This window comes from Hyalella azteca, unplaced genomic scaffold (genome assembly GCF_000764305.2).
Source record: "Hyalella azteca isolate HAZT.00-mixed unplaced genomic scaffold, Hazt_2.0.2 contig11045, whole genome shotgun sequence".
NCBI lineage: Eukaryota > Metazoa > Arthropoda > Malacostraca > Amphipoda > Hyalellidae > Hyalella > Hyalella azteca.
The window spans coordinates 101,033-128,528 of NW_025941057.1; the positions used below are offsets into that span (position 1 = coordinate 101,033).

Here is a 27,496-nt window from a genome sequence, read left to right on the forward strand (position 1 = left end):
CAAATAACTCAAAATTCAAGCTTAGAAAATAAATAAATTATAATTTTAATAACAAGTAACCACAAAAAGAACCCCGTCATCTGAACTGTAATTACCAGTTATTTACACTCCACTCATGGCAGTGCTGCACCAACTTCAATGCACACACCACAATCGGAATCATTGCAATGATCTTCACATTTTTTAGTAGAACTCATTTAAAATTCATGTCATTGCCCCCAGTGAGGTTTGAACTCACGACCCCTGGTTTACAAGACCAGTGCTCTACCACTGAGCTATAGAGGCGCATGTCATGCATACACCTGCACATTTTTTTTATTTCAGTTACTCATGAATGCAATGGGAAGAACAAATAATGCTACATCTCCATTAGATGGCTCACATGGCAGGCATCATCTCCATTAGATGGCTCACATGGCAGGCATCATCTCCATTAGATGGCTCACATGGCGGGCATCATCTCCATTAGATGGCTCGCATGGCGGGCATCATCTCCATTAGATGGCTCACATGGCGGGCATCATCTCCATTAGATGGCTCACATGGCGGGCACCATTTCTATTGAATGTGTCACTATAATTTAAATAAATTAAAGAACCGCGTCTTGCCTCAATATTGAGCTAAAAATTCACGCTTTATCTTCTTACAAACTATTCATGTCTTCTGAATACAAAATCTAAAACTTTCTGCAAACATATTTGCTTTAATCAACATTTTAAATAGTTTCTTCTGAAAATTATTTACGTAATTTGAGCAACATATGAAGAAGTTAGTCTGATGTTCAACAATATTTCGAAAACTTGAACGCTAAATAATTGTCTGGTTTAGCTCCCAGATGTCAGCCAAAGATCACTCGAAAAAATCGCTCGGAATTTCAGGAATAAATTTTCATTGAGTTTAAATAATTCTGCAAGAATTTCTAAGAACATTAACTCAGGTTAATAGAATTTTTTATTCGCGAATACGATTTACGTGCCAAAATGTATAGTTTCCTAGCTGATACTGCAAGAAACTGAGTAGTGAATTATTTGTTCACGTTTTTTTAAATAAATGTTTGGACGTGACAACAAAACTTAGGCTGTCAGGTGTGGGGTTCGAACCCACGCACTCCTGAGAGTATCAGAGCTTAAATCTGACGCCTTAGACCACTCGGCCAACCTGACACGTTATCCTAACCCGGACTCCGCTATTTTACTTTCTTTTTTTTTTACCTTGTAATTCCATTCGCTTGCCTAGCCATTTTACTGTTAAACTATAATAAAATTCGTTTTGAAGTTTAGTTAACATGCATGTCTATTACCTGCTACACAACTAAAGTGACGATAGTCCTTGGCAAATAATAATGCAATCATGAAAGTATTGTTGACATGAAACATGTATGAGTGCAACAAAATGTGTGTAATACAGCGAGTGCAACACAATTAGTGCAACAAAGTGAATGCAACACAATGAGGGCAACACAATGAGTGCAACACAATGAGTGCAACACAATGAATGCAACACAATGAGTGCAACACAATGAGTGCAACACAATAAGTGCAACACAACGAGTGCAACACAATGAGTGCAACACAACGAGTGCAACACAATGAGTGCAACACAACGAGTGCAACACAACGAGTGCTACAGATGAAGAGCCGCCAGAAGTCGGGCCAGCGGGCAACTCGGCGGGCCAGCAGGCCCATAACTCGGCGGGCCAGCGGGCCCATAACTCGGTGGGCCAGCGGGCCCATAACTCGGCGGGCCAGCAGGCTCATAACACGGCGGGCCAGCAGGCCCATAACTCGGCGGGGCAGCAGGCCCATAACTCGGAGGGCCAGCGGGCCCATAACTCGGCAGGCCAGCAGGCCCATAACACGGCGGGCCAGCGGGCCCATAACTCGGCGGGCCAGCAGGCCCATAACTCGGCGGGCCCATAACTCGGCGGGGCAGCAGGCCCATAACTCGGAGGGCCAGCGGGCCCATAACTCGGCGGGCCAACAGGCCCATAACTCGGCGGGCCAACAGGCCCATAACTCGGCGGGCAACAGGCCTATAACTCGGCGGGCCAGCAGGCCCATAACTCGGCGGGCTGGGCAGCGGGGGGCTGCGGGCCAATGATCGGGTCAGGTCACGACTCTACGATTGAGTCATTAGCGGATGAGGTACGCACTCCGCCCTTGCGACCACGCATGGCCGGGGTATCGGCGGCCGGCCGTGATAAACCACTGGTTAATACGGAGCGATAATTTATGAGGAAATTACCGCGTGTAGAACGTTCACTGTCATCTCTAATCCGGGGAACATTTAGGCAGAGTGGAAAATTGTGGAGAAATTGTCACTGCCTTCAATATGGTCGACTATTGACCAGCCTATACAGGTGTCCCGGTGCTGAGGTCACTGGGTAGAGGCTAGATTCACTGAGTAGAGGCTTGACTCACTGAGTAGAGGCTAGACTCACTGAGTAGAGGCTTGACTCACTGAGTAGAGGCTAGACTCATTGGGTCGGAGCTAGACTCACTGGGCAGTTACACTCACTGGGCTAGACTCACAAAGTGGGGGCTAGACTCACTGGCTGGAGGCTAGACTCGCAGAATGGAGGCTAGACTCACTGAAAGGAGGCGAAATTCACTGAATGGGTTAAGACTTACTGGATGGAGGCTAGACTCGTTGGATAGAGGCTTGACTCACGCGTCGACACTTAGCAGTGCGAGCCACTGTTTGCTCCTTATGACCTTATGATGAGTTTAAGACTTTTTAGTCCCCGGTCACGCTGATGCGCCGTCTTCGTCGTCCTCCGTCACCAAGTCGTCGCTAGGCAGGTCACCCCGCCCTCGGGTCCCGGATGTAACGTTGGACGTGTTCCGTCTATTTGCCCTCCTTTGGGCCAGCTGATGCAAAATACATTTGCTTATGACTAGCTGAGGGTAGATTCCCATAATCCGGGATCTTTCTTAAAAACTTGTCCAGTCGTCTCGAAGGTCGTCGCATGGATGAACTCCCATCCTGTCAGCATCTTAGGCGCAAAGCGTTAAAGAGGCTCGGTCCCACCACGGACAGTGATCCATCACGATCGAAGAGTCTGTACTCTGGCCGCGGCTCGTTATTAAATGGGGGAATCCTGCACAGTCTCCCCTATTTTCATTGTATACAGTTAGAAAAAAAGGTGAAAAAAACGGTCCCACTGGCGTTCTAGTGGCCGGTTGCCCCGTGAAAATAAACTGTTTCGCCGTTTTATCATATGTTTTACGGATTTCTAGTGTTAAATTAGAATAAAAACGGCGACACGGTGTTTCTTTTCACGTGCCGAACGGCCACTGAAACGCCGGTAATACCGTTATCGGTAATTTTTCTAACAGCGTAATATGTCACTATTCTGGAGGTCGCACTCTCTAACTTGAGAGCCAGTCCGTTTATCATTTTCCAAGTGTACAGTATGATATACCTCTCTCTTCTCTCCAGTGAGTACAGTCCCGCAGGTGTTTCAGCCTTCCCCAGTAGTTCAGGTTCAGCTCCCTCATGCCGCTGATCCTGTACGTAAAGGCCGTCCGCAGCACTAGCTGCCTCCAGTTTTCGCACCGCACCCGCCTTGAGCGGGGGCCAAAAGCGGACAGCAGTATTCAAAATTGGGGAGCACGAGGGCTCTGAAGAGTGCAATCATTGGTGCATGCTGCTTCTCTCGTTCAGAATGTATGCCAGATCCACCCAATCCTTTGTCTCCCTCGCTCAACTATATACTCGATGTGGTCATCGAACGTGGCTTCAGTACTCATCAACACTCCGAGATCTCGAAGAAGTTGCTTCTCAATTTCTATGCCATCTGATGCCAAGTAGCAATGTGGCATCCAGTTTTCTGTGCGGACTCTGTATCTCATTACTTCGAACTTGGTGCCGTTAAACTGCATATTGTTCACTAGGGCCCAATCAAAGATTGTCGACAAGTCATCCTGTAACCTCTTGCAGTCTAAGTCATCTGTGATCTTCATCAGCACTCTTGTATCGTCCACAAATGACGATGTAGATGCGTGTATAACCTCCGAGTCGATATTAGCAATGTGGATGAGGAAGAGGATCGGTCCAAGCACTGAGCCCTGCGGAACTCCGCTTTTCACCTTCGCTTCTCTCGATTTCGAGTTTCCAATTGCGACAGCTTGTACTCTATCTGTAAGGAAGTTGTGGATCCACCCTAACAGGCTTCCTCCTACCCCCAACAGCCTCAGCTTTCTAAAGAGCACCCCATGGTCAACTTTGTCAAAAGCTTCAGCAATGTCTAGGTATATCACGTCCACGCCAGCTCCCTCTTCCAGCTGGGCCACTAGACGGTCATGGTGCTCCATGCAGTAACTGCGACAAACAGGAACGATTACGCCGAAACCAGGCATGTTGTTCGTTATTATACACTTCAGCCTCTTCCATGTACTGGACAAGCCTCCTGGCAACTACTTTCTCAAAAACCTTTATCACATGCGTGAGGTCAAGATCACAGTTCAGCAATATAAGTGTGCCATCATCGAGGCTTTCCAGATCATTGTGAGCGGCGCTCCAACACACTTCTTCAACAGCACTGCCGGAATTCCATCAGGTCCTATATAAGGCTGAAAACGTCGCCATAGTTCTCTGAAGCTCATTTTCACATCTTCTGGTCTAAACTCAATGTTCTCCAACCCCCTTCCACCTGGCATTGAGTTTATTTTGTTGGCATTCCCCTTCCACCTAACAGCTCCTGGTATATAACTTCAATTCCATTCTAGTATCTTGAGTAGCGCTCACTGTAGCATCAAGCACAAGACATAGCATGTCACTGTTGTAAATATGTAAACACTGCGCTGAAGCCGGCTCAGTATAACTGTAAAAGTGACATACACTGACCCGCGCCTACGGTTGACAATATGCAGACATTCAATACTGTGCAAGCAGTGGCAGCCACACTAGCCACACTTTTATGCACTTAATATATGTAGTAATATGTATAATATAATAGTTAATCTGTGTATACAGTATATATATATATACGCCTTCGTGCCACACTTCCCGGCACACTGGCCACACTTCACGGCACACTTGCCACACTCCGTGCCCACTTGCCACAATTCCTCACCCCCACTCCCCACCCACTCATGGCAGAAGAGGAAAATAAATATACAAATGAACGGAAAATAAGGAGGAATTAAATGGAGAGGTAAAGTGAAATATATGAAAAGATAAAAATATACAAATGAACGGAAAGTAAGAAAGAAATAAAGAGATAAAGAGATGAGAAAAGAGGGAGAATGAGAGGGAGGAAGGGATGAGGGTGACACCATGGAGGGATGGTGAACGCAACCCTCATCCCTGGAGCTGTCAACATCCTATCCTCCCACCATACATATGCTGTATGAGTATAGATATACATTCATAAAATACATACACAATACACATGACTGAGAGTCAGAACACACGGCACACAAGGCAATTAATCGTTCGGCAGGCACTGTAGATTTTGACAACAAGCAATTTACAATAATTGAACGTGCGAAATTCGCAAACAATATAAATTTGACAACATTCAAAGACTGAGAAAATGCAGAACTTTTGCTAACGCATCCCGCCGTGTTGATTAAAATGATTAAAATTCTCATTTTGTATTATTTTGTGTCCGTAATACTTCTGCACACACTCTCGCTGATATACTTCTGCACACTCCGCTGCTATACTTCTGCACACACTCCGCTGCTATACTTCTGCACACACTCCGCTGCTATACTTCTGCACACACTCCGCTGCTATACTTCTGCACACACTCCACTGCTATACTTCTGCACAAACTCCCGCTGCTATACTTCTGCACACACTCTGCTGCTATACTCCTGCGCAAGGCTCTGAACACAAAGTACTAATACATTTTTTACAAACAATAAAAACTTTTTTTTGAAACAATAGATATTTTCAAAATTCAATTTGGTTGCCGGCTCGGCATTGTCACGAAGATCCGGCATGACAATGAATGCCTCCAAAGGCCAGGGTTCTATGGTGTAATGGTTAGCACTTTGGACTCTGAATCCAACAATCCGAGTTCGAGTCTCGGTAGAACCTGTGACTAATTTTGGCGCGCACACACGGAAATGCCAGCGTGAAAACCATTGGCGGAGAAGAAAAAAAAGTGCAAGTAATGATGCAGGGGAAGAAATTAATTTTTCTAATATATACCTATTTTTTATCGTCAAACATGCATTTTAGAGCATCTAGACGCAATCCGAAGAGGGAAGTACAAAATATATCACTGGAGCTGCGGGGTATCGATCCCCGTACTTCTCGCATGCTAAGCGAGCGCTCTACCATTTGAGCTACAGCCCCACATGTCATAAGCTCTTTTAAAGACGATCAAGTGATAATTAATGATAAATTAATATGTGGTGAATGTAATTACTTTATATAGTTTTGTGCAGGACGGTGCAGTGGTCGCCTATACACTGTGATGTGGCCGCCTATAATGATAATATACATTCAAAATAACACATGCGTCAGAAGTCTCGACAGAATATCAGCGTCCGGGAATTTTATTTCTGCTTTGCCAATCAGATCGTCACAAATTATAGTGTGATGTGATGAGGCATATTATGCTGCAGGCAAGCATGTCATCAAATGGCATGTGTTGATGTGATGAGGCATATTATGCTGCAGGCAAGTAGTTAGCACATGGCATGTGTAGAGAAAACATATTCCCCACTATGTTGCAGGCAAACCAGCCAACATAATCACGTAAGGCGTGGCGTGAGGCTGCAGATGCAGTGCATATTTACAACAAGCCCTCTACAATGAACTTGAGTCTGGTTAACGCTGCTAAGTTATAATTTAATCCGACGAGTTATCCAAATGTCCTACAGTATCCATCGCACACAACACAGTGAATCATGCACTACTTGTATTGAAATAATCGACATTTTTTCAAGAACTCGAAGTTGAAGCGTGAAGAAGTGATCAATTTGTTGTTTACTTGGACACTCACTCGAATATAATATAGTTCGATGCCTCTAGAACAATGCCCCTATAGGAATGCGAAATCCTACAGGACTTCTAACAGCACACACTCGTCAAAGGTCCCCTGCACTGAGGAGGTATAAAAATAATTGCATATATTTTTGTGCTTTATTTCAACGCATGAGTGAAAATGATGAGATAACGAACATAGATGTTTATGTGGACTAGATTGACATTCAAAATTGAATATCAATATCAATTACATATCAAGGTTTAGAACGACGAAAATATCATCAGCAAAGACCAACAAGTATCCTTCTCAGCCCCGGTAGCTGTACCATCAACAAGTATCCTTCTCAGCCCCGGTAGCTGTACCATTCAGAGTCTCTGGACAATTTGCGCGCTGCTGCGTAGGCTAACGACTTAATCTACCGTCTACCTGCTGGTAGATAAGATCTACCATGCAAATGCGGTGTACTATTAAGCGAGACGTACGGTCCACACCGGAGCTACTGACCGTAACGGTAGCTAACTACTATACGGTCACTCAAAACACTAGCACTTAGCGAGCTGATTGCTAGTGTTCGAGTCAGGCCAATATTGAATATAACCAAAAGAAAGATTATTACATTACAACGCTACTCAAATAAGAGGCCATCTATACATGAATTAGTGGACATGAAACCGAATTAAATGAACGGTGGCCGGGTTAGGTTACTTGGTTAAGATGAAGACTAGCGGTATAGGAGAAAATTGATGAAAGAAATTTGTAATGAAATAAAGGATTGAATTAATTATTGGCGCGTGGCAAACCTTAAAAACTATATGACAAATACAAGTGAATAAAAATGAACATAATCAAACATTTATAATATTAGTCTGGAAATAATGCAAACGAGACAAAATGTTTTATTTAAACTAGTAAAAATATATCACATTTATTTTATTTATTTATTCACACAGGAGCACACGTCACAATGAAAAAATAAAAAGAGACGTGAAATAAAATAGCAAGGCTTCCAGGTGAATGCCCATAAGCTAAAAAAGCTTCGCAGGCAAAACAATAGGCACAAGACTCAATTCCAATCATAACAAGACGACGATTTGAACAAATAAGTAACAAATTTATAAAATTAGCAAAACTATTGACAAAAGCTTTAAAAACTGATAACCGTATGTCATAGTAGAAAAATCAGCAAAAAAGAGGCAATGTCAACATCACACTTAGTAAAACAGAGTACAACTATAAACATCTAGTCAAAATACCTAAAACTTGCATAATAATAGAAGTCAAATTAATACTGGTCAAGTATAAAATCACGGTCTTTTATTTTTGAAAACATTTTAGAGCAATCTTGTTTGAACTCATCGGGCAATTCGTTAAAATATTTGACACAATTAAAAACGGTACCGCTTTTTTCTATGTCTAAACGAACCGGTGGTAGGTTAAATCGAACGCCCCTGGTGTTGTGAGAATGCTGGGGAACAAGAGGGGCGAAAGCAGTTTTAAAAAGACGTTCATCATGGTAAAGTGCTCTATTCATGAACTTTAAAAGTTGAAATCTGAACATATCGTCAAGTTTTAAAATTTTCGACCGCCTATATAATTCGTTAGTGCATATCAAAGGAATATTATTATCGTCATACCTAACCCTAAGCATAGAACGTAACGATTTATTAAGTAATGTGATGACCCGTTTTTTTGTATTGAAAGGTACACCACCCCAGATTACTCAAGTGATTGATAGTTTAGATAAAGACAATGCGTAAAAAACGTTTTTAATGAAGGAAAGGCAATTCATTTTATAAGGCACGCAGAACTCCGTGGGCTTTACTCAGTCCCTGACAGACGTGGTTGATGTGTTTATTGAAGGAGATCTTGTTATCTAGGATTAAACCAACACATATAGAGGCGTTAGAAGGATTCTAATAAGATATCAGAATTTCAACTCCAATAACAGAATATAAAACTCCTATCAATATATGAGTTACATCGACAATAAATATATGGAAGATCAAGCTCCTATATAAATGTATATCGATCTACCATTAATCTAGGATCTCAATCTATTATAAATATAGGAGTCATAGCTCCTATACATAAATACAGAATTTCCGTATATAATAAATAGATGATTTAAAGCCTCTATGATTGTTGTGCGTGGTGAACGCGGTGATTGTTATATAGTCAATTATGTTATTTTACTCACCAAGTTCGTCCCACAACAATGACATACAATAACAAAATAATTGATCATCAACCATAAATGGAAGTGTAGGACGGGTCTCAATGGTCTGCCCAATTCAGAATTATATTACAGGCAGCAAGCAACTCATGACAGGCATGAAATAGGGATTATTTACAATTAAATGAGTTTAAAAAATTCTTAACTAATCGCTGGATAATGTAATATTTTTTCAGCATGCAATGATAACTAACATAGTAACTTTTTGAATACTATGTAGACTTTGGTATTTAATGACCAATACGAAAAGGCACTTTTTTGCACGTTAATTAGCACTGAGAAGTCCTCTTGCTCGGACAAACTGGGTCAGGATGACCTACATAGGGGTTTTTAAATACATCGTTATTTAGACAAAGTCCCACTCATTCCTCGGAGTGTAAGAAAATGACATCACATCCGAACATGCGTCAGCGGTTACGTCAGTTTCAGTGGGTGGGTGATGACGCCTAACTGTCAGCGAACGAGCATCCCGACGCTCTCAGTAAATAGCTGCAAACTCAGAAAAATTATTGGGACTTGTTGTCCAAATATTGACACCCTTATTTATTCTCAGCAGGAGCAAAGAGCGGACGTAACAATGAGTCAAGAGTTTCCGAAGTCTGAATACAGTACACGTGTGGTACACGTGTGACGATGTCAGAACAAGCATGCATGTAGTCTTTCGATCATGTTGAACATGTATTAGTTATTATGTGTAATGCTGCATGATCATTTTTTAGTGAGGATATTGAAGGAAAAGATATTTAATAACATAGCAAATGGGTATTTTTTCATTTTTTTACTCTGCATCGGTCGCTTTCTGCACTCACCGACTGAAGTTCAGAGACGCAAAGGCCTTAAGATATATTACTTCTGGATAAATAAACTAAATTAAGTGGCTAATTATGTGCAGCGTTGGTACAGAACAAGTTACCCGTAAGTACAGTACAAGCCGAGAGTTGCAAATGAGGATCAATGGTGTGACATATGAGTACTGCATAGGAATGACAATTGGCACAGGAATGCCGATTGGTACCGGAATACCGTTCGCCACAGTAATGCCAATTGGTACAAGAAAGCCAATAACACACATGAATGCCGATTGGAACCGGAATGTCAATTGGCACAGGAATACCGATTGGCACAGGAATGCTGATTGCTATGGAAATGCCGATAGACACAGCAGTGCCAATTTACTGTCATCGTAATGAGCTGTGCGTACGCCTACGAAGAAAATCAAGTTCATGAAATCTTGGGAATTTTACAGCATTCCTCTACCGCAAATGGCGCGCTAAAAGGAAATACCACACAAAAAAACAGCCACACAAGGCGTTACTCGATTGAAACAGCCACACATAGAGATTACTAAGATCAAAAAATATAACTCAGTACTCACTGCAGTGAGTGCCAATTTTCTCGTCGACGAAAACGTGAAGTCACGGACAGACAGACGGACGGACATGACGAGCACGCAATAGTGCATTTTTTCCATAAATGAGAAAATGCGCTAAAATCGTTCTACTGCATAACATTAATTTCATGCCGAGAAGGATCGCAAGCACATATCGCCTATGCAAAAGCTTTTTTTTTTCATTCTACCACAACCACGTTTAATACGGGCCGTTCTTCTTATCTCATAAAAATTCGCACGTGTGCAAGTTCTTATCAGATAGCGAAGAAACTGCGTCCTTTGTCAGGTGTATAATCGCTATAAAAAATCGACAAATCCAAAGCCACGAATCGCGTAGCAACACACATTGACAGCACGCACTCATTAAAATTACGAAAACACATCACTGAAATACATTAAATTCATACATATGTGAACACGCAAATTGAAAGGAACCACACGCATACACGCCTGATGAGAAATATTTCCACACACGCATGAATTATTGCACACAAAACATAAACCATATCCTGACACAGTCGAGCTCTCCAACACGATAACATCCTCGTCCATCTCGTATGAAGTGGAGGACAGCACATACACAGCAGCACCAAGAGCCTCTATCAATAACTTGACCAAAAAGGCCGTCAGTCAATAACTTCAGTCAGTAACGCAGTCAGTAACGCCATTGGGTTATGTCTCTCTCAAATATGTCTGCACAGTTATTCTATTCACTGACGCTCAATGCATGGAATAGATTCAGCGAACGGAGTTGAGTAGCGCATTATTTCCAACTCAAACCCTCAAAAATGCGTATTACTTTCATGTAACACGTTCCTTACTGAAACGGCTATGAATACCAGTTTGAAATTCCAATTTCCAAAAAGTGTAAACCAATAAATTTTGAAATCTAGGAGCGGATAAGGCAATTGAGCAGCCGTCGTGACAGCAGTCATGGCCCGGATGGCTCAGTCGGTAGAGCATCAGGCTTTTAACCTGAGGGTCCAGGGTTCGAGTCCCTGTTCGGGCGGCCTCTTTTGATATCGAATAATCTTCTCAACCTTGATTGTATTGATTACAATTACACACGCGTAACTATTGATTAGTTACCGTGTTCAGTAGACCTGACAAATTGCTTACGTTGACTTGCCAATAACTACGAGCTTGTCATTTGCAATAGGTGGAATCAGTTCTACATTGAAGTTCACGGAACGAATATAAAACTGTGGACAATCCGCTATTTTGATGCTTATGTGGGCAAAACAGAGTGAACATCATATACAGTGGGCAAAACAGAGTGAACATCATATACAGTGGGCAAAACAGAGTGAACATCATATTGACAGAGAATGAAACAGAGTGAACATCATATCACATACATCGCTTGCTAACTTTTCGTATAAAAAACTATTCCAAGTTATACGCCAGGCTAATTTGTCTCAGAAATAAGTTATTAATCGTTTTTAAACCCCCAAATGATCCCTTTTAAACCCCCAAATGATCCCAGACGCTACAAAAATGCAACTGATAACACAGTTATTACGTTATCTCGTAATTGCCTTGAAATCTTTAATGGATTTAATATAATTGCCTCGCTTCACAATCTTTTCATCGTCTTATTACAGGTTTCTTCTAATTAAGTAGTTAACATGAGTGTAATGAATGAAGAACACGTATAAAACATCGAGAGATCTCGTGCTAAGATCAGAAGTTGAACATTTACGCCAGTCTCCCATGGCAACTGCCGCCGTATCATACATACGAACTCCGATGACCTCGGTTGAGGAATGACTTGCGGCTGAATACCCCGTAGACCTACAGTAATACCCCGTAGACCAAATACCCTGTAGACCAAATACCCAGTAGACCAAATACCCCGTAGACCAAATACCCCATAGACCAAATACCCCGTAGACCAAATATCCCGTAGACCTCATAGACCCTCAGATCTGATTTAGCATGGAGCTCAAATACAGAGTTTTCATGTACAGCTGAGCTCGAACATGCACGGTAACAAAATACCGAGTAGCAGCAATACCCTCGCTACGTTACGATGAAGCCACCACGTCAAGCCTGCCGTCAACACGTCTCTAACGAAGCGGGTTTTTAGTGCGCGTAAAACGCGCGCTCAAGACGACGTGTGCTCGGCGACGTGCAATGAGCTGGCCAAGCGTCGTGACGATGCGACGTATCACAGCTGAAACTCGTCATACTTCTTCCTTTATCTGTCACTTAGGTAGTAGGCTGTATGCTATTCCTACCAAACTTAACTATCAAGCTATAACATGACGGGTATAAATGAGCAGACTAAAAGCACCATAAATTACATGCATTGGCCAGGATAGCAGCGTCGATCAGTCTACTCGAATTGCAAATTTCAGGCAATGCTGAGGAGGCCACTGGATGGCCAGCGATACGGCGCCTGTGAATGGAGTGGGTCAATGAATGGCCAGCGATACCGCGCCTGTGAATGGAGTGGGCCAATGTACGGCCAGCGATACCGCGCCTATGCATACGAGGCGAGTGAAGTCCTGACTCGTGTTCACAAAGTGCTTCTTGATAAACCCGTTATAATTAGATAGCCTTTGATGAACCCATTTTAATTAGATAGCCTTGGATAAATCCATTATAATTGGATAGTCACAAACGGCACATTTCTGCCATACAATCGTCCCTATAAATCACTCAACACACAACACAACACTAACCACAATTCGGCAAAGTGCCTGAGGAAACACAAACCCGGGCTTAATTAGTTTGTGATGAAATGATCATTGTGAGTCTGCCAGTCTGGCACCAGACTATAAGTGTACCGGATTTGTCAGAGCTCGCGCGGGGATTGTTTCCAAAGTGATTTCTGGCTCAAATTTTTGAGTTGCACGTTTCCTATTTAAGTGTATTATGTATTTATGATATCTACTATTATGCTACTACTATATCGGTGTCAATGCTCAGACCATTATATCGGTACCAATATCCACTATACAGAAAAATATATATGCTCAAACCATTATATAGATACCAATATACATTATACAGACCTATATATCGGCGTCAATGCTCAGACCATTATATCTGTACAGACTGTACCAATATACACTATACAGAAAAATATATCGGTACCAATATGGAGCATTATATCTGTAGCATATACAGACAATAAATAAACACGATGGTGAGTGTCAAGCAATGTATGCACGAGTTAAGGTCTGTCAGTATATAAGAAGTGTTGGACAATAATGTGCGATTCTTTAAAAAACAATTCTAGAACACACATGTGACTAATAAGATACACGAGTAAGTGAATACATACAAGATACAGGAGTAAGTGAATACATACAAGATACAGGAGAAGGTGAATATACAGGAAGTGTGTATAAGGACACACAAGTGTGGGGAGACACAGGACACATGACGGGCCATGAGGTGACATGAAGCTAAGAGCCTCGAGACAGACACAGTAACGCCGCATGGCCACATGGCCCCATGCGATAACCTACATCAGCCTTCTCATGTCCCCGCATGCCTGTCCTCCCTGGCCCCACACCTCCCATCCCTGGCCCCACACCTCCCATCCCTGGCCCCACACCTCCCATACCTGGCCCCACACCTCCCATCCCTGGCCCCACACCTCCCATCCCTGGCCCCACACCTCCCATCCCTGGCCCCACACCTCCCATTCCTGGCCCCAAACCTCCCATCGCTGGCCCCACACCTCCAATCCCTGGCCCCACACCCTCCCCTCTCTGTTCAGCCCCCTTTCTTCCTGGCCCCACATCCTCCCTTCTTCCCTGGCCCTGTTGGTCACTTTCCGTGGCCCTCCACCATAACACCCCAGCTATTGGCCTCACTCTCAGCCACTTCCTCTTCTTAATCTTATTTAAATCTTATTCCACATCTCTTGGGTGTAGTTCTGCCACTTGTCTTGATGTGCAGCAATTCGCGAAACGCTCTTATTAATCCAATTAATCACACTTAACAGTCCTCTACCTTGCTTGCTCTACATTGGTTTCCGTTAATTTGATAAACAAAATAAAACTTTTACTCGATAGACGAAAGCAAAAATCATGCAGTATTACGGTCGGAAATTCCGGCTTAAATAAAATGAGCATAAAGGAATGAGCGCAAGTCGCGGAACCCGCGTAGCGTAAAGTATACAGAAAACTAAACATTGTAAGCATCAATATTGTGACAGCATTGCAAGCTGTCACAATATCGTCACGTTTTAAAACGAACGTCGTGACCGTAAAGGTTTCGAGCATCGCTTGCAATGACCGTAGCAACAACACGGCCGAGACGTTCTGTATTTGAATCCAACATTCTGACACCGAAACTGAAACTTGATAATAAGTTTAATAACGCTCGCTCTCAGATAATTACTAGCATAACGTTCCCTTAACGATGGCATAAAAATTAATACCTCAGACCCACGTGAAGCATACGTGTGTCAATTTGTCCCACATTCGTGGCCCTCAGACCCACGTGAAGCATACATGTGTCAATTTGTCCCACATTCGTGGCCCTCAGACCCACGTGAGGTATACGTGCGTCAATTTGTCTCACACGCGCAGCCCTCAGACCCACGTGAGGCATACGTGCGTCAATTTGTCCCACACGCGTAGCAATGAATAACAAAAACCGAGGGCAGAATTATGCAGCATGCACGGCTTAATGCTGCCCATGAGGCAGTGAATATCTTGTTCATGCAGTGAACAAGATATTCTGAAGTTAAGTTATGTGATGAGTGAATGAACAAGTTATTATCTTGTTCATTCACTCATCTGGATGAACAAGATATGAATATCTTGTTCATGTCTGCCTTGAGTAAACGAGTGCAGCTCGTGAGTGAGCAGCACTCAGAGAAATGATAGGTGTGTTGTGACAGCCTTGACAAACTGCCACTTAATTGAGTATCAAATGCAATAGATAAAGATGCTTACATTGCAGAGATGAGGACGTTTAGTGAGGGTGGGAGTTAGTGGTAAGGAAGAACAGATAGAAGATATAAATGTATATATAGAAGTATGTAAAAATATAGATGTATATACAGAAGTATGTAGAAATATAAATTCATAGATAGATGTATAAAGGTGACACAGTTCTTACACGGCGATTAAGAGAAAAAAATGACATTAACTACTCCCAATAATCTAATGATTGGTTTTTCGATGATTCATTATATTGCTATAATTAAAGTACTTTCAAGCACTTTGGTCGTATGACATTAATAATTTAGATTTGCTCTTCTTCTACTTTTTTAACCTTAACATAAAGTAAGTACAAGTTTCCTCTGCACGATGTTTTCACTTCTAAATCTCACGTTACTGACATCATTCCAATGTGCGCAGCGATGCGCGCGACAAGCGCACGGGCAAAAACGCGCGCATGCGGGCAAGCGCGCGCTGCGCGTCTCCGTCAATTAGCGTCATGCGCGTCGAGATTCACGTTCCGTATTCATGCGCGCATAAGAACCTAACATTCATGCGCATAAGTGCCTAACATTCATGCGCATAAGTGCCTAACATTCGTGCGCATAAGTGCCTAACATTCGCGCGCATAAGTGCCTAACATTCGCGCGCATAAGTGCCTAACATTCGCGCGCATAAGTGGCTAACATTCGCGCGCATAAGTGCCTAACATTCGCGCGCATAAGTGCCTAACATTCGCGCGCATAAGTGGCTAACATTCGCGCGCATAAGTGCCTAACATTCGCGCGCATAAGTGCCTAACATTCGCGCGCATAAGTGCCTAACATTCGCGCGCATAAGTGGCTAACATTCGCGCGCATAAGTGGCTAACATTCGCGCGCATAAGTGGCTAACATTCGCGCGCATAAGTGGCTAACATTCGCGCGCAAAAGTGCTCCATACTTGTGCCCTCGTAGACAGCACAGGCGACGTCTGCAAGCAATTGCGAGGCAGGCAGCAGCAGCAGCAGCAGCAGCAGCAGGCAGCCAGCAGCAGCAGCAGCAGCAGCCATACATACACAGCAGCGATAAGCTACACAGCTGCACCACACAGCGATACAAGTTTGTCATACAACTGCTTGCTTTAAACTTGTGTTACGTAACAGCCGCGACCAGACGCTTCTATTCAATTTTTTAATATATAATATATAATTCTTATAAAACTTAATCGAATTCATATATATATTTTTATAAATTATATCATTTTTACAAAACTTACACATTATTTCTCAGGAACTTGCATACAATTTTCATACATCTTTGTATATATTTCATGTACACCTATAGAATTTCTATCAGTTCTTCCGCTGATTATAATGAAGTGTGATGATTGTGCATTATTGTGTCCCGAATGTAATGAGATCTGCATCATTCACATCACAAATGCGTCACACGAATGCCCCCAGCATTTGTTATCTCCAACCACCGGGAACTCTAAGATAGTGTTCATAAACTTTATTCGTTCTCAAACGATTTTAAAAAGCTCGGATCGTTTTCTTTCCCTGACAAACATAGATTGATGCAACACAAACGTTATTACTTACAAACGACATAGGAATTCTGAAATCGAAAATTAGGGTGAATGAGAATTTCATATTTAAACATTGTGATAGGAATGAATTTGAAATAAACTTCTTACCATAAGCGGGAAATTGAAGCAGCATTCAAGAAGCATCTCCGGCAGCCAACGACGCAAAAAATGCGTAGAGAACGCACGCACTACGTTATCCGCCGAGTTCTTTCAATTACTCGTTTCTACTGATACTAGCAGTTGCGGTGTTCCTTTGTAAAGAAATTAGCAGTCGCGGTGTTCGTTTTTAATGAAATTAGCTGTCTTAATGTTCCTCTAGCAATTGCGTTGATTAACACCGCAATGATCATACATAATCAAGTCCATAATACGGCAGAATAAAGAATCAAGTCCTCGCGACACCAGCAGGCGTGCCCTGGAGGCTCATCGAGACAAGCGGTACAGTTAATAAGAGAACCATTGATAACAGAAGTACCTACCCATAAGAGAACCAATAATAGGAGAACCATTAATGAAACAACAATTAAAAAGAGAAGTATTTATGAGAGAACCATTGATTAATTAGCCATTAAAAAATGAACCATTAATAAGGATAGAAGCCAGGTCATGTTCTGACCGCCGCTAGTGGCACAACACGCCCCACGTGGCCAAATTAATGCGGGCAATAAGAGGCGGACGACGGCTGCAATTTACCGCTGTCGGGGACCCTGCGTGTAGTGAGACATTAGGTATATGGCTGCTGCATACACGCAGCCGTGCCACGAAACGTCCATGCAGCGGTGCCATTAAACGTCCACGCAGCGGTGCCATTAAACGTCCACGCAGCCGTGCCACGAAACGTCCACGCAGCGGTGCCACGAGACGTCCACGCAGCCGTGCCACGAGACGTCCACGCAGCGGTGCCACTCCATGACTTGAACGACATAACTAATTGTTAATAATTAAACGACGTAACTAATTGTTGTTAATTACCAGCCCGTGGCAACCGAGTGTCATAATGGACAAGAGTGCATGGCAGATGGCAGCGGCCGCTCCCGTTAACCATTAGACCGCCCATGAAGCATAGTACTTATAATAGCACTAATAGCACATTGTTACTAAATAACTGCCACAAGAACAAAAACATAACAGGTTATAATAGAAATTTTAACAACGGATGCATCAATAGTTCTCAATGATTTTCGTGAAGGAAAGACTGTGAAACCAAGTTAACGTCAGTATACAGAGGGCTAAATGCAAGGGTTAAATGAATGTAAAATTCAACGGTTTAGTTACATTTACGACACGCGTTAAATGTCAAATTCAACGGTTTAGTTATATATTTGTAGTGGGTGGACCACACAAAACACAGGCTGTCAGGTGTGGGGTTCGAACCCACGCACTCCTGAGAGTATCAGAGCTTAAATCTGACGCCTTAGACCACTCGGCCAACCTGACATTCTGGTCGAGGAGAAAAGCCCTCAAGCGCTTCAAGAGGGCAACGCGAGAGCTAGTTCTTTCGTAGAATATAGTAGCGTATATAACGATATATATTATAATAATGATATATAATGAATAGTAAATAATTAAGTGGAATATTCAATAATTTTGAGGGCAAAATAGTCGAGGACAAAACCCCTCAAGCGCTTCAAGAAGGCTACGCAGGAGCTAGTTCTTTCTTAAAATATATAAAATATAATGTATATAACGATATGTATAATAATAATGATATATAATGAACAGCAAATAATTAAGTGAAATATTCAATAATTTTGCAAACCGTTCATCTAATGGTATGATTATCTAGACTTAAATGATTTCACTGTGAATATTTTATGACAAAGTGAGAATGAGGGCAAAAGGGGAGGCCAACGTCACACCCGCGCCTCCCTGCCACGCGCCACACACCCGCGCCTCCCTGCCACGTGCCCCACACCCGCTGCTTCNCCCGCGCCTCCCTGCCACGCACCCCACACCCGCCTCCCTGCCACGCGCCCCACACCCGCGCCTACGAGAGACTAAGATGACCAGATAAGGAGACTAAGACATGATATGTTACAACAATAGAAGAAAACTGAACAAAACGTTAAGAACATTTTTAAGTATCTATTAACTCGTCAAATTATAAAACATGGACAGGGTAACTTGAGTAATTTGAGTTCTTTCATTTGCGTCCCATCCACGCAAGCGAAAACAAACTACCAAACGGAAATAACAACAAAAAAGTCAACTATTGACCACAAGTAGCGAATTTGAACTGCAAAAAAAAGTTACGTACGCCTGCATAAAAGCTTAGGATGCAGGCGCTAAGCGTGAACGAATACACACGATACACGTACGACCACACACAGATGTTGTGCTGCAATGCACCCGCAAGGGCCCCGATATATGGCGCTCGTATCACAGATACCGCCGCACAGCGTCTGCAACCTTTAGAGATTTTAGAAAGTGAATCATCGGTGGCCATGCATTGCATGGCCACCGATGAGCCGCTGATAACGAGCCAGTGGTTCCCATGGGGACATATTTCCAGTTATGAAGCTAACTTCATACTAGCTAGGTTAATTACATGTACAAAATGTAAAATTTTCCATCTATGGAGCTGTAACGATGTTTTAATGCAAACACTGAAAGAGGCGAACAAGACAGGATATTTTAGACGCTGTAGGGGCGATTCTATGCAGCCAGGCTTGCCATAAATGGCCATAATGTCAGCCTGATATGGGGGCTGATATATGGCCCTAAGTTCTGACAATGGAGAAATTCAAATGCATGTAAAAACGCCTGCAGATTTCCAAAACGAGAAGCTAAATATAGGTTTGTTAGTACAAATCATACAATAATAAGAACTGAGTAACCTTTCATGAAATGCTATTAAATCGTTTTATTATTCAAACACCAAGAAATAATTTTGAAGTTAGCAACAGTGAAAATTGCGATAGTAAAATTAGTAGGAATAAAGGGAGTGGATAAGTAAAGGTGAAAAAAGGAAAAAAAAAATAATTGAAAATGAAGTTAACTGTACACATTACGCAGGTCGCAGAAAACGAGCATCAAATGTCGTGATGTTGTCCACCATCTGCCTGAGCAACATTGAAGTAACAAGATACGATTTGTATTTAAAAAAAATAAGCGACTTCCATGCATCTCAATACCTGTACATTCATTCTACAACATTTCTAATTCATTCATAGCTTTCTTGAACCATGCATTAACAGAGTTAAAACAAATCAAAATATATGAATATGAATGTGTATATCAATATGAATTAATGTGATGTATATCAACATGATTGTGATATCAACAAGTGTGTGATAAATTCTATCGTGGATGTGATGAATAAAGCTTCAAGTGCCGTGCATATATAAAGTATGTGTCGAGTCAACACGATGATGCGCCGAGTCAACACGATGATACGTCGAGTCAACACGATGAGGCGCCGAGTCAACACGATGAGGCGCCGAGTCAACACGATGAGGCGTCGAGTCAACACGATGAGGCGTCGAGTCAACACGATGAGGCGCATTAATTAATTTTAATCGATAATTAATGAGATATCATTAATTATCATGCCCCACGTAAGCCACTCGTAAATAAAATAGGTAGTGACAGGAATTATTAAGGAAAAAGAATGAAGTTGAAGCGTCAGGAACAAGAAAATTTAAAATAAATTCTAAACTAATTTCGAATTTGAGCAATTCATTTCATGTGAGCAGTCGAAGTTCACATAACTGCATGCGCACAAATAATGTTGAGAGCAGAATGCTGCGCATATCGAAAACATTTACAACATCCTCAACAAAAACAACATCAACAATATATGCGACAAGTAATTTCACCATATATTCAATGAAAACGTTTCGGAGACCAACTTCATCATCAGATGGATATTGTAGCTGGTTCCTGAAACGTTTTCATTGGAGATATGGCGTACCTTCTGGAAATTTTTATTACTATGAAATTCTTGGTCATGTACAACAACATCTACAAAAGCAACCACATCAACAACAGCAACATGGACAGCAAGAGGAGCGGTGGCCAGTTTTAAGGAGTTAGTACCCAGTGAAAATTTACAGACGCGGCAGCTTCTGATTTGGTGTACCAGAAGCTGGGGCGACTCTAAATTTTGTTAGGGTAGCGGTCCATTGTCGGTGCAGCCATGGCATCAGCAGCGCACACACCGATGACTCGGCACAACACCGGCCACCGTGCAACGCTAAACGCGCCTAACCAACGCGACATGCGCATAACCAAAACGCAGCCGCATGCGACATACGCGCAAAATGTTCGTAATTACCGGGCAAGCGTACGCGACACGCGCGATAGATACTTGGTCACCGCACATTATAACGCGACAGATGCGCAGGTATACGTGCGTAACAATGCGCATGCGCACGCGCGCAGGTATGTGCGTAACACCGCGCACGCGACACACGCGCAGGCATGTGCAATTGTGCATAATCGCATCGCATGTGCTCGCAGGTAGCAGCACGTTACAAGTCCTATCACCGACAAACCCGTAGAAATGCTATGGCCAAATAAAGGGTTATTCTGAATGATGGATCCAATATAACAAATTCGTATTTATTTAAGTGTAAATTCAAAATTAATAATTTATACACAAATGGAAAGAGAAAGATCCCATTTTTTACATATTTACAAATATTATAAATGTTCAATATGGCCCCCTTGTGCTGCACGGCAAACATCTAAACGGTAGCCAAACTGGTCCCACGCACGAGAAAACATATCTTCTGTTACTGAGTGCACCGTAGCAGTGATACGGTTCTTCAGATCAACCAGATTTATTGGTAGAGACGGGACGTAAACAGAGTTGCTGGTAGAGGCGGGACGTAAACAGAGTTGCTGGTAGAGGCGGGACGTTAACAGCTTCCTTGACGTAACCCCATAAGAAATAGTCGCATGAGGTGAGATCAGGCGATCTCGGTGGCCAGAAGTGTAGCGCCAGATCTTCATTTACTATGTGTCCTACTCAACGCGAAGGGACGTGACTGATTCAAAAAGTTTAGGACATCAAGATGCCAATAGGGCGGAGCTCCATCCTGTTGGAAAATGAAGTCTTATATGAATTTTCCTTAAGTTGAGGGAACAGCCATTGTCCCAACATATCCGGATAACTTATTCCAGTCACAGTTCTTTCCGCAAAAGAGAATGGTCTATAAACCCTTATACGAGATGAGGCTCAGAACACGTTTACCTTTGGCGAGTCTCTTTCATGCTGCAATGTTGCATGTGGATTTTGTAGACCCCATTTGTGTACATTGTGTCTGTTGACTTTCCCATTGAGGTGGGACTTAGCTTCATTATCTATAAACGATACGCTGTATAAATCCATCATCCTCCATCACGTGTATAACATCACAAAATTCAATACACTTAACTTTGTCATCAAGTTTTAGAGCCTGCACAAGTTGTAATCGATATAGCTTGTACAGCTAACGCGTTCGCAGAGCTTTCCATACATTTGGTTGTGGTATGCAAAGTTCTATTGGCTGACTTACGAGGACTGCGAAAAAACTTTCTTCAATTAGTCTTACGTCATCCTCAGATACACATGGTTGGCCTGAGCATTTTCCTTTACACAAACCTCCACAGTTTACTTAAATTGAGGATACCAACGGCTAATACTTTTTCTTGTCGGTGGTTCAATATCAAATTTGAGACGAAATGCCTGCTGCAATGAAACTTGCGACTCACAATTAGAAAACTCAAGAATGCAGAAAATATTCTGCTGCACAGTAGCCATCTCACTGGGCGGCTGGCTCACAGAGGCGGCTGGCTGAGGCGAGAACTCTATACAGCGGCCGTTTTTGCAACTACCGCCGGCGTCAAATTCAGCGTTTGAATAGGTTAAAAAAGTTAATCTTTTTGTTTTCATTGGTATATAAGTATTCTTTTTGAATTTATACTTAAATTTAATACGAATCCATTAAATTAGATCCATCATTTAGATTAATTCCGTACAATATTTCGAATTTATGCTTGACATTTCAAGAACATTGATATTTGAAATATTATCATTTCAATATTTTTCATATTCTACTTGAAATGAGATAGTGGGGCGAAGAACAATAGGGGGTTAAAAGAGGTTTCCAGCACAATAGGGCTTGGAAGAAGAACCACTTCACGAAAAACCATTCCATGAAGAACTATTTAAAAAAACATTCGATGACGAACCATTTCACAGGAAACCCTTCGATGAAGAACCATTTAAAAAAACATTCGATGAAGCATCATTTCACAAGAAACCATTCGATGAAGAACCATTTAAAAGAAACATTCGATGAAGAACTATTTCACAAGAAACCATTCGATGAAGAACTATTTCACAAGAAACCATTCGATGAAGAACCATTTCACAATAAACCATTCGATGAAGAACCATTTCACAATAAACCATTCGATGAAGAACCATTTCACAAGAAACCATTCGATGAAGAACCATTTCACAAGAAACCATTCGATGATTCACCATTTCACAAGAAACCATTCGATGATTCACCATTTCACAAGAAACCATTCGATGATTCACCATTTCACAAGAACCCATTCGATGATTCACCATTTCACAAGAACCCATTTAATAAAGAATCACTCACCGAGCACCCCTGTATACAGGATGCCGCGGCACGCAGCCTGCACTGCAGCGAACGCTATAGCGGCCGACGGTGACAGAGTGGAAGCCTGGAATGCGTTGAACTTGAAGTACAATAAAGCTGCGCGTTTGCTGCAATGTATCGACGTGCAGTTCATGGTAACTCCCACGCTCATTTCATGGTAACTACCATCACAATGCATCAGAGTGGCTATCGTCAGTCATTTCAGATATTGGTCTTGTCAGATATTGGTCTCGCTTTGTACGTTCTGCGTACAAGATTTACAAGACTGATCAGACTTGACTGATCAGAAAAATGAATAGATTTGTTTTCGTAAGTATTCTCACTCCAGTCAAGAGCCAATTCATCCTTACCATTATCGTGATGATCTTTACTGTCTTGTACTGTTGACGTTCTAATTCGTCTGTATTCAATCAAGTGTTGACGATCGCTACAAGTTTATAATACATCTTTTGGCCTGAATATTTTAGCCTGAATCCCGCTACAGTGTAGCTCACATGCAGTATAAATGTAGCTATTTATCCCGCTGCAGTGTAACTCACATGCAGTATAAACGTAGCTATTTATCCCGCTACAGTGTAACTCACATGCAGTATAAATGTAGCTATTTATCCCGCTACAGTGTAACTCACCTGCAGTAATCAGACTCAGAGTGAGAAGTCAGAGGTCGTTGGTGCGCGGAAAAATATTCATAGCGGCCCCATACTCCCAAGCTACACTCAGGCACATAAGTAGGTCATACTGTCAAAATAGTGACACAGTATTTGCTCGTAGCACAGATAAGCCCTTATGCCGGACCAGACTGGGTCAGGGTGACCCAGACAAGGGCCAAAGAGTGCTTCGCGTTTTGAACAAAAATCTCACTTATTTCTTTGAGCGCAATGAAAAAGAGGGGTAACCACAATAAACAGTCAAAGCAAACGGGCGTCAATCGGAGACGATAAAAACTCGGACCCGAGGAAACACTTCAGGAGTAAATGAAAACACTGGCTTCTAAACGCGGGAGTTTATCTTATGTGTGAATATAAGGTGCGGGGGTTGGGATTTCTGTGGGTCGCGCTAGTGACTGCTGACTGCACTAGTGACTGCAGACTGCACTAGTGACTGTAGACTGCACTAGTGACTTCTGACTGCACTAGTGACTGTAGACTGCACTAGTGACTTCTGACTGCACTAGTGACTTCTGACTGCACTAGTGACTGCTGATGGCACTAGTGACTGTAGACTGCACTAGTGACTGCAGATTGCACTAGTGACTTCTGACTGCACTAGTGACTGTAGACTGCACTAGTGACTGCTGATGGCACTAGTGACTTCTGACTGCACTAGCGACTGCAGACTGCACTGGCGACTGCAGACTGCACTAGTGACTGCAGATTGCACTAGTGACTGCAGACTGCACTTGTGACTGCAGACTGCAGTGGTGACTACAGAATGCACTAGTGACAGCACATGGCACTAGTGGCGGCAGATGGCACTAATGGCGGCACATGACACTAGTAACAAGTTACTGCAGTCCAGACTAATGACAGCAAATTGTATATAGTGACAAGCGACTGCAGACTGCATTAGTGACATAAGAAAAATAAACTCGTGCATTGACTACAGAATATTGAGTAGATAATGTAAAAAATCACGCAAAAATCAACATCATGGACAATATATGCAAAATGAGGACCATAAAGGATCGGGCAGAGAACTTAAACGTGACACGAAGGGACTATCGAGGGACCACTTTGGACTAAAAGGCACACGTACTTTAGCTCACTACCAGGCGACTTTTAGGGGACAACGAATTAAGGGACCTTACAACACGACCCACCCATAAACGGCACGACAAAGGCGGCGCATCAGCATGACCACGGATGAAGACCTAAACTTGACATATATATAAGGCCGTGGCTCGGCCATTGAGACACTACAGGTGCAATGAACAATTATGATGGTGCCTTCTTTGCCGGCTTATCAACGGCCATTGAACTTGCGGCAGCTTTTCGTGCTCTGAAAATCTGCCGCACGGTGAAGTTACAAGCCGGTACATCGTTGGCCGCCTGGCTATCTAATCTTATAAATTTCAACTTTTTCATTGTTTTCGGTGTTGGCCGGCGCACGGGTGGCCGCTTTATTAAAATTTAGTAAGGAGAGCAGGTGGAGAACAGAGGTGGAGAGCGCAGGTGGAGAGTGCAGGTAGAGGAGCGTGAAGAGCCGCTCGAACAGTTGAAGTGATCGCCCCGTTAGCACCACAAGTGCTCAATTGTAGCAAGTCATGTCGTGTGTATAGTGTGTATACCTGTGTTCTGTGTGGCGCCTAGCGCTTAGTGGTGTATCTCTGTGTGGTGAATTTCAAAGGTAAAGCAAGCCCCTTGTGTTGCGTCTCTAGCGATGCTTACCTTCCTAATAATTTCCGGAGTTGTCATTTTTATTTGAAATCAAATTATTTAATATTCACCGCTTCTGCTGCACATGCGTGTTCTCCCATCACCGGTGTCGCATATTAAATGTTCCTCGATTATATCGAGATTTCATGCAGATGACATCATAATGGCTTCATCCTCCATTTAATTCCATTCTATGTTTATGCAATTATTCAAAAATTTTTGCGAAATTAAAATTCTGTCAAATGTGACAGTAGTCCGGAGTAAAAGTGCTTACGAAACTATGCGATTACGAAACTTTACGAAACGTTCCAGAAACATTCCGGAAGTTTCCGAAACCTTTGCTTGAAGCATCGTTGTCTCCAAGAATGAAATTTTGCGACTCGGTTTGACTTAGTGTTTTCAAACTTCATTCATATGCATAAAAACAACAAAAATGCACTCACTTTTATCGTTTGCTTCTGCAGCAAAGCTTGTCAGCAGTTAGTGATAAGTAAAGTGCAAGTTACTGCGCTTTAGAACAAGGTTCTATAACGGTCTTAATAAATAATAAATTTCTATAAGAGACTTATTTGTGCAATTGTCCAGGCATATGTGCCAACAGAACCGCTAATGCTGCATAACTAGGTACGTTTATTCATGTAGAATTCACTATGTAGAACGGCAGTAAAATAATAATTTCAATACTCCGTACCTTAAAAGCTCCGCAAATGATTATTTAATTATGTAACTATAGCGTGGAAAACAATAAAGCTCATCAAGCCAAGTCATAAACTTATCATGGCCCGGATGGCTCAGTCGGTAGAGCATCAGGCTTTTAACCTGAGGGTCCAGGGTTCGAGTCCCTGTTCGGGCGGTGCTTTTGGGGTCAGTTCCAGGTAATATAGCTGCAGCCGATGGGTACCATCAGCAGAATCTCGTGTGAATTTCCATTTTAGTGGGTATTGAACTCGGGCGTTTTGTGGCACTGCCTAGAAGAGAGCGACTCCAACGTATGAGAATGATAGCATACACAAGTACATGTCAAATTGCTAAGAAAAATTTCACAGCAACTGCAGGATTTTCAGGACATGGAGATAATTCATTCAGGAAATGGGTTATACAGGAGATGGGGTCATACAAGAGATGGGTCCAACAGGAATTGTGTCGTACATAAAATGAGTCATATGCAAGAAATGAGTACACAGAGAAGCGGCACAAGGCAAGACAAACAGGTTGATAAACGAAGTCAAAGGAACGATAACGAACATAGACGTGGTCCGTGCAACACGTGCTATACAATCATCACATCAAGCCAATTACACCCAGCACCTTGCTGCATCCAACCCCCAGCACCCTGCTACACCCAACACCCTGCTACACCCAACACCCTGCTACACTCAACACCCAGCACCCTGCTACACCCAACACTCAGCACCCTGCTACACCCAGCACCCTGCTACACCCAACACCCTGC

At 42.6% G+C, this 27,496-nt stretch overlaps 7 non-coding genes across 7 annotated transcripts; 3 read left to right on the forward strand and 4 right to left on the reverse strand.

The window, feature by feature from the left end:
* Nucleotides 1-213: 213 nt before the first annotated feature.
* On the reverse strand, nt 214-285 carry Trnat-ugu. Its single transcript has one exon. It is a non-coding gene; the product is annotated as a tRNA-Thr (tRNA).
* Nucleotides 286-1,079: 794 nt separating this feature from the next.
* On the reverse strand, nt 1,080-1,163 carry Trnal-uaa. The gene has a single exon. It is a non-coding gene; the product is annotated as a tRNA-Leu (tRNA).
* Nucleotides 1,164-5,979: 4,816 nt separating this feature from the next.
* On the forward strand, nt 5,980-6,051 carry Trnaq-cug. Its single transcript has one exon. It is a non-coding gene; the product is annotated as a tRNA-Gln (tRNA).
* Nucleotides 6,052-6,239: 188 nt separating this feature from the next.
* Nucleotides 6,240-6,312, reverse strand: Trnaa-agc. The gene has a single exon. It is a non-coding gene; the product is annotated as a tRNA-Ala (tRNA).
* Nucleotides 6,313-11,508: 5,196 nt separating this feature from the next.
* Nucleotides 11,509-11,581, forward strand: Trnak-uuu. The gene has a single exon. It is a non-coding gene; the product is annotated as a tRNA-Lys (tRNA).
* Nucleotides 11,582-18,401: 6,820 nt separating this feature from the next.
* Nucleotides 18,402-18,485, reverse strand: Trnal-uaa. Its single transcript has one exon. It is a non-coding gene; the product is annotated as a tRNA-Leu (tRNA).
* An 8,338-nt stretch (nt 18,486-26,823) lies between these two features.
* Trnak-uuu lies at nt 26,824-26,896 on the forward strand. The gene has a single exon. It is a non-coding gene; the product is annotated as a tRNA-Lys (tRNA).
* Nucleotides 26,897-27,496: the final 600 nt, after the last annotated feature.